We start from the raw sequence: 7,820 nt of genomic DNA, 5'->3' as shown, positions 1-7,820 counted from the left end.
TAAAGTCAAGGAGTAACACGTTCACTGCTTTCCCCTCATCCACAGAATTCCCTCTTTGATCTTGAAAACAGAGTCTCCTTCACCTGTTGATTTGGGCCCCTATCAAGGACAAAATAACTGTAACGATAAGGATCCAGATAACTGGTTCACAAAATGGGTTCCACACCAGCAATGATGTAAATTACATCGGCTTAAAGTGGTGTCTACACCGCACTATGTCAGCAGGAGACACTCACCCGTCGGCAGAGTGCATCTTCACCAGATGCGCTACAGTGATGCAGCTGGGCTGATGTAGTGCAGTAATGTAGACTAGCCCAAATAAACTTACTTTAAAATGAGAGCTGAGATTCTCACATGTTCACATAACTCCAGGAGCTGGGGCTTTAGGGAAAACACCAAAAAAATCCTGAGAGCTGATAACATTGCTTGTGTACTTAATAATCTTACAGCAGAGATTCTTGCCCACAAGACAAAGAGTGCTCGATATCTACTGGCAAGCAAACCTCAAATGGTGCCTGGTGCTCAGATACCAAGCTGGTGGGTCCCAAAGGAGAACCCAAGTAGAGGTTATGCTTTTCCCAGGGCCGTAACCCGGGCAGGGCAGATGCCTAGTGTGCAAAGCCACTTGTGGTAGAAAAATAATGAAAAACTGTAGGGTGCAAATATGCTTGCTCGCCCCAGGCACTAAAATGCCTAGTTATGGCTCTGGCTTTTCCAGGTACAAAAAACAACCCTATACTTTCCCTCTAAATGACTATTACATAAACAAAACATGAGAAAAACAAACAGTAAGGTCTGTATGAGAGAGCACCCAGTGTGTCTCTCCTGTGTCAGAAAGCAAAATGACTGCCTGTCCCTGTGGACTGCAGAACCCTGTAGATTTAAAGGTGCAGCAGACAAACCAATGCACCACAGTTACACAACCAAATAGCTGTTCTCCTCATCCATCCCTTGTCAGCATGTTGCATACAAGAAATATCCATTTAACAACATAAAAATAATTGTCCTGTCACAACAGAAACTGATCTCCACACATCCATACAAATTCTCGTTTGACAAAGCTGAGGAACTAGGCAAGAAGAGGCTGCAGCTGCTGGTGTCTCCATGTGACAGACATACACCCACCCCCCGACGATGTTGGCCCAGGTGCAGGACAAAGAGGCTTTCCAAAGGCTCAGCTTCCTCTACCAGGCAGCTCACTGCATCCTCGCCCAGAACCCCGAGAACCAGGAGCTGGCACGGTTCTACTGTCACGTGCAGCTCACCATCAGCCACAGGCTCATCCTGGGAGAAGACCTGTTGGTGAGGAGAACCATCTTCAAATCCTGCTCATCCCTCCTGGGCCCTGGTGTCAGCTCCATGGCATGCTAGAGAAGATGCTGCAGCTGGCACTGGATGGTTGTACGTTGTCTCTGCTGCGGCCGGACCAAGCGCTTCCTGAGCAACCTGGCATACAAGCTGTGGGTGGAGCAGCCCAAGGCCCTGCTGGAGAACCAGCCCCAAGCTGACCAGAAATCTATGTTGCCAAGTCTCATGATTTTATAACAAGTCTTGTGTTAGCTGATGTTTTTCTTAACCCCCCAGATCTTGGCATAGTGTGACTATAGCAGCCTCTCAGATTGTAATATTTTTTGAAGTAAATTTCTAGCCCTCACAGTTGTGGAGAAAAGCTTGTAAATATGATCTCTAAAGCTTCCAAAGCCAGTAGGCAAATAAACAGAACTCCAAATGCCCTTTTTTTAGAGATCACATGATTTTTAAGCCACTCTCACGATTTTTGAATGCCTGGGCTACGCAATGCTGCTCTTGTGACTGACAGTTGAAGTTACAGGAGGAATTTTGGAAGGAGGAATGTAATTGCCCACACTGGAATCTAGCCAAGACATAGCCAAGAAACAGCTATGCCTACTTTGCTAAAGCAGACACTGGCTGAACACAGCATCTGGAGATTTTTAACCATAAAGATTGAAGAACTGCTCCCTGGGGATGTTGAAATAAAATCAGAACTGACCAGAACTTTCACTCCAAACTCAAACAATCTGAAACTTTGGTGAAGTTCATTTTATCAACCAAACACTCGCCCCCCCCCCCTCAAAAAACCCAACAAAAAAAACCAAACCCCAAAACCCAACCACCAGCCAAACAAAAAAGGCCTTGTACCTCACATTTCCTGATTCCAACAGGAGGGCAGGAACATGGGAAAACAAAGGCTGTTCTTGTGGGATTTTGGTTGAGGCCCAGCTCATCTCAGGAAGTCTATACTATAGGTCTCACAAGACAGCTTGAAATTGCAAAATTTCCAGGCCAAAGTGCTGCCCTAAGGATACATTCTAAGCAACCAAATGATTGTGTATAAATGTGCAACAAATGTCTGCATGGTGATCCCACACTTGCTAGTGTAAGTAGTTAAAGCGTACACTGTTTCTGTGAAAGAGAAAATGATCCCTGTATACCTTTTAAGTACTGGAAACACTTTTGAATGAAAAAAAGAGGTGACAATGCACTGATCCAAGTCATTCTCATAACCTGAGATTTATGATGCACCAAATCTAGTCAGATACACAGGACACTCACTTCTCCACCAGCCTGCTACGTCCAGGGGATGCATGGGGAGGCAATGGCAGTGTCACAGGAGTGACACCAACTGGAGGAGAATTTGGGTGGGTCAGGTCACCTGTTTTATATTGTTAATTAAACATTTTTGGCACGAAGCATGTTGTGAAGGAGATCCCTTCTGTTGGGCTGTTGATCTCTTAGGCAGGGGTCTGTCCTGGCAGCAGCAATTCCAGCTTTTCTTCCAACAAACCCTCAGAGCACTTTTCATGGAAAGGAACCACCAGACTCCCTTATTGCCAGAGAGATTCCTTTCTCCTTTCAGAAGGACTGATTCATATAAGAATACAGAGCCTGACAAGCTTCACATGACTGACGGGCTGTTGCTATTTAAGCTTCCCTTCATTATTTTAGCAGGATCCAGTAATACCTGTGTACTTCCAGCAGGGAACTGAGAGATAGGGACTTGGGTTCTAATTCCAGCTCTGCCATGACTCACTTTCTAATCCTGAGCATGTCACTTGATCCCTTGGACGCTCTGCTTCCTCATCTCTAACACAGGGATGACTATACTTACCTACCCCCAGGAGCACTAGCCTGTGAGGAGTCGTTAATGTTCATGAAGCACTTTGAGCTCCTCAGATGAAAGCTGGAAAGTATTATGAGACTTCCCTTGTAGATGGACTCTGCTGTGTGACTACAGCAAGGTGTAACCTGCTGAAGTGAAGAAACAGATTGACAGAGCCAGAAGGGTACCCAGAAGTCACCTACTACAGGACAGGCCCAACAAAGAAAGTAACAGAAAGCCACTAGCCATCAACTACAGCCCCCAACTAAAACCTCTCCAGCCTCATCAAGGATCTACAACCTATCCTGAAGGATGATCCCTCACTCTCACAGACCTTGGGAGACAGGCCAGTCCTCGCTTACAGACAACCCCCGCAACCTGAAGCAAATACTCACCAGCAACTATACACCACACAACAAAAACACTAACCCAGGAACCTATCCCTGCAACAAACCCCGTTGCAAATTCTGTCTACATATCTATTCAAGGGACACCACCATAGGACCTAACCACATCAGCCACACCATCAGGGGCTGGTTCATTTGCACATCTACCAATGTGATATATGCCATCATGCGCCAGCAATGCCCCTCTGCCATGTACATTGGTCAAACCGGACAGTCTCTACGTAAAAGAATAAATGGATACAAATCAGATGTCAAGAATTATAACATTCAAAAACCAGTAGGAGAACACTTCAACCTCCCTGGACACTCAACAACAGACTTAAAAGTGTCAATTCTTCAACAACAAAATTTCAAAAACAGACTCCAACGAGAAACTGCAGAACTGGAATTAATTTGCAAACGGGACACCATCAAATTAGGCCTGAATAAAGACTGGGAGTGGATGGGTCACTACAAGAACTAAAAACTAATTTCCCCCCTACTGTTACTCACACCTCCTTGTCAACTGTTTGAAATGGGCCACCCTGATTTACCACTACAAAAATTATTTTTCCTCCTGTTGATAATAGCCCACTTTAATTGAATTGTCTTGTTAGAATTGGTAAGGCAACGCCCATCTTCTCATGTACTATTGTATATATATCTTCCTACTGTATTTTCCACTCCATGCATCTGATGAAGTGGGTTTTAGCCCACGAAAGCTTATGCCCAAATAAATTTGTTAGTCTCTAAGGTGCCACAAATACTCCTTGTTGTTTATACCAAACAAGTTACTTGCAATAGTTATTTTTTACCAGGAATTCTTGCACTGCTCCATAACTGCCTCTCTGTTCCAGGGGTCTGGCCACCTACACACTCCTGTGATATTTCTCCTGGAGTGCCGAGGACTGGCCCACTCAGTGCAGTGTGATCAGTTGAATTAACAGAACTTTTGTATGATTACAATTATTAGCAGATATGTTCTTTCTGTGGCATCTGGGTATAGGGCTCAGTAGGAGTCTGGTCAGGTTAGGAGAGGGGGCAATAGTATCTGAGTAGGGTGGGGTAAAGTACATGAAAAATAATTCCCAATATTAGCAGGGCTACAGCCACATGAATCAATAATCTGTGAGTACTGCTATTATAGTGTCTTTGACACACACAGGCTTGAAATGAAAAAGAATTCACGCTAACAATTTCCAAAACAGGAGTCTAAAATCAGGCTCCTACGTTCATATTTAGGCCCCTGCCTGATTATCAAGTCTTGAACACCCAGGAGCGACCACTGATGGGCACTCAGCATTGTTTAAAACAAAATTTTCATATTGGTTGTTTCTCATTTGCAGTGGTGGGGAGCAGGGGACTCTAGCTCATCCTGCCCAGGGTAGATACCAGCTGGGGCTCTTTCACCTCTTGATGCAAGGGACTGTATGTCCAGGCAATGTGGGGGGGTACTGAGCTTTCATTCCAGCCCACCACTTCCCTTGGGAGTTCTTCTCCATGCATGAGCATGCTGGCCGAGTAGAGAAGGCCAGTACTGGATGGATGCTCTGGGCTTACTGCTAAGATGCCAGGGGTGAGTGCTCCCAAACAAAGCTATACTCCCATTCATTCATGCCCCTGAGGGGCTGAGAGAGTCTGGCAAAGTCCTACACTCAGTCTCAGCAAGATGACTGCGAAATGACATGAGCTGCCAGCCAAGGATTCCCATACATCTGCTCATGATACATCTCCCTCCCCCCCCTCAAAAAATACAACCTTGATCAATAGTAAACAAATGGACTTGTGTGTAAAAATCTCAATGCGGAGCCTGAAGCTGGAGGTGCCACTCTCATTTCCATTCAGATTCTTTACTCAGGTGCATCAAGACAAGACAGTCCAGTGAAGTCCAATGCAATCAGTCAGCACCCTGCCACTGCCTGCACCACCAGGGAAGAGTGATTGATATAAGAGCCTAGCCTAGCCGCTAGTAGGTCAGGCCGTGCAAGGCTTCCTCTTGACTAATGTGGTAGAGCTGCCACCTAGAGACTAGGAAGGTGATGGGTTCAATTGTCAGCTGTAGTAACCTGCAGGACTCGCATGCAGCAGCAGAGGCTCACCTCTCCTAATTGGGTATAACGACTTTATTCTCTGGCTGCTGCTCAGGCACAGCACAGCCTGGGCTCTAGAGTCCATGAGTCAGATTCTGTCCCCTTCGCCAGCCCTTTGTGTCAGCTGGGCTCTGATTCCCACGCTGCATTTCCCCAGAGGGACAGCACATGAACTGACCTTTTGCATTCAGAGAGTTAGGCAGTTGCCCTTGCCCCTCTCCATTGCCAGGCAAGTGATCAGCCTGTCACTAATTATTTTTGGTCCATTGGTGGCCTTTGACTGCAGGAGGTCAGGCTAGATGATCTGGTCCTTTCTGGCATTAAAAAACTCTATGACTCTAGTTCCAACCAGTTGAGATTAAAATCCTGACCTGCTGGAGAGTCCAGGCCAGGTGAAATGAGAAAAATCAAGCACAAGCTTCTCGTCCTTACCTTAAAAGAGAGGAGGAAAAACATGTTTGAATAATTTTGATATTAAAATCTTCCAAAGTCCATGACTAATTTTAAGAGAAGATAATATTCTACATCTGAGAGTTTCTCTGACAACAAAACCTAAGAATAGACTGGAGTGGGGGAAGTTACCTGCTGGAGATGGACATGTGAAGATTTGGGTATAAAAACAGAGGGTCCAGTTCTAATCTCCTTTATGCTGGTTTTAAATCAGTGGAGCTACTCCTGAGTTATACAAGCAAGAGATCAGGATAAGACCAAGATCAGTGGGCATATTTTCAATTCCATTAAAAAAAAAAAAAAAGGATTGGGATACATTTCACATCCCAAACCCACTGTTTTAGGACTTTTATATATAGTCATTTCACCATTCCTAAACAGGGCAGGATTTAGGGTCAGGCGACTGCTGGGGTGCCAGGGTGGGGGTGCCAGGGTTAGAGTGCTGTTTTTGTTGTTAGCAAAACAAAAATAGAATGTTTGAAGTAAAATATTTCAGGTATTTTGTATGTGGATTCATTTTTCCATTAACCTCCTAGAACGTTCTGGACCTTTGTAGAATCTTGTGGAATCTTCCAGACTTTTTGAGAACTACATTTTCCTCAAACCTCCTCCTAGATTTACAGATTCTAGAGTGCAAGTTTATCGTCTTATATGAGAGAGAGAGAAATCATGCATCAAAGTAATGAAATTGGCTACAAATGCAATAAAAATAAGGTATTCAAAAGTTTAACACATGGGGCAGGGGGCACCAAAGATACTCCTGGCCTGGAGTACCATTTGGTCTAGGGCTGGCCCTGTTCCTAAAAACAGACACACACACACACTAAGGGTATGTCTTCACTAGCAATGTTAAAGCGCTGCCAGCTTTAAAGTGGCTTTGTAGTCATGGCACCAGTGCTGGTGTAAAAAAAAGCTACCCTCATGAGGGGAGTAGCTGGTGCACTGTCTACACTGCCACTTTACAGTGCTGAAACTTGCAGAGCTCAGGGGATGTGTTTTTTCACACCCCTGAGCGAGAAATTTGCAGTGCTGTAAAGTGGCAGTGTAGACAAGGCCTTAGAATTCTCTTAATTGCCAAGAGACTGATCACAGGTTCATGGAAATTGCCTTTTCCTCCTGGTGTCAAGGATTTAAATATAGAGTGAACCCGGCAGCCAGAGAGAGAATCCCATTTCGAGTGATTAACCTAGGAACGCTGAGTAATCTGCGTGGTCTCCATTAGTCCCTTTGTTGTTCCACAGAGTTGAAACTGGAATAATTATCTTAGAGTAAACACACACACACACACACACACACACAGCATGATATGAACGAAGTAAGAAATTACCTTATGCAGAACAGAAGCTCCCATGGCTGTGCATACAACATTTGTTTTATTTTTTATTATTGGTTTACATATTATTTAAAAAAGTAGAAAAACAAAACAAAGGTGGATTGGGGCTAGAACATTAATTTGAAGTAAAAACATTCATAAGAACAAAACACAAGAAACTTAGTTCTGGATCCTATGTTTCCTGTGCCCTGCAAACTCCCATTGGACTGCAAGGAATGCAGGGTCAGGTCCAGACATTTCTATTCAGGTTACACTTTACAATGTAAAGGAAAAAATCTCTTATCTCCAAAGTGTTTTTCAAATATTCTAGTCTGCCCCACCCAAAACAGAAGAGCTAAAGCTAAACCCCGGCCCAGATGATACAAATGGAACAAACTGTTATGGAATGGATCCTGCTTACACTGAACTCTAGAGTGAAATCTATTTCTGTGAAGTAGAAT

General features: G+C 44.4%; 1 pseudogene; it reads left to right on the top strand.

The window, feature by feature from the left end:
• Positions 1–1,092: 1,092 nt before the first annotated feature.
• LOC119857317 lies at positions 1,093–1,545 on the top strand (annotated as a pseudogene).
• Positions 1,546–7,820: the final 6,275 nt, after the last annotated feature.

Source organism: Dermochelys coriacea, chromosome 6 (assembly GCF_009764565.3).
Source record: "Dermochelys coriacea isolate rDerCor1 chromosome 6, rDerCor1.pri.v4, whole genome shotgun sequence".
Lineage (NCBI taxonomy): Eukaryota > Metazoa > Chordata > Testudines > Dermochelyidae > Dermochelys > Dermochelys coriacea.
This window is presented reverse-complemented; position numbering and strand designations above follow the sequence as displayed.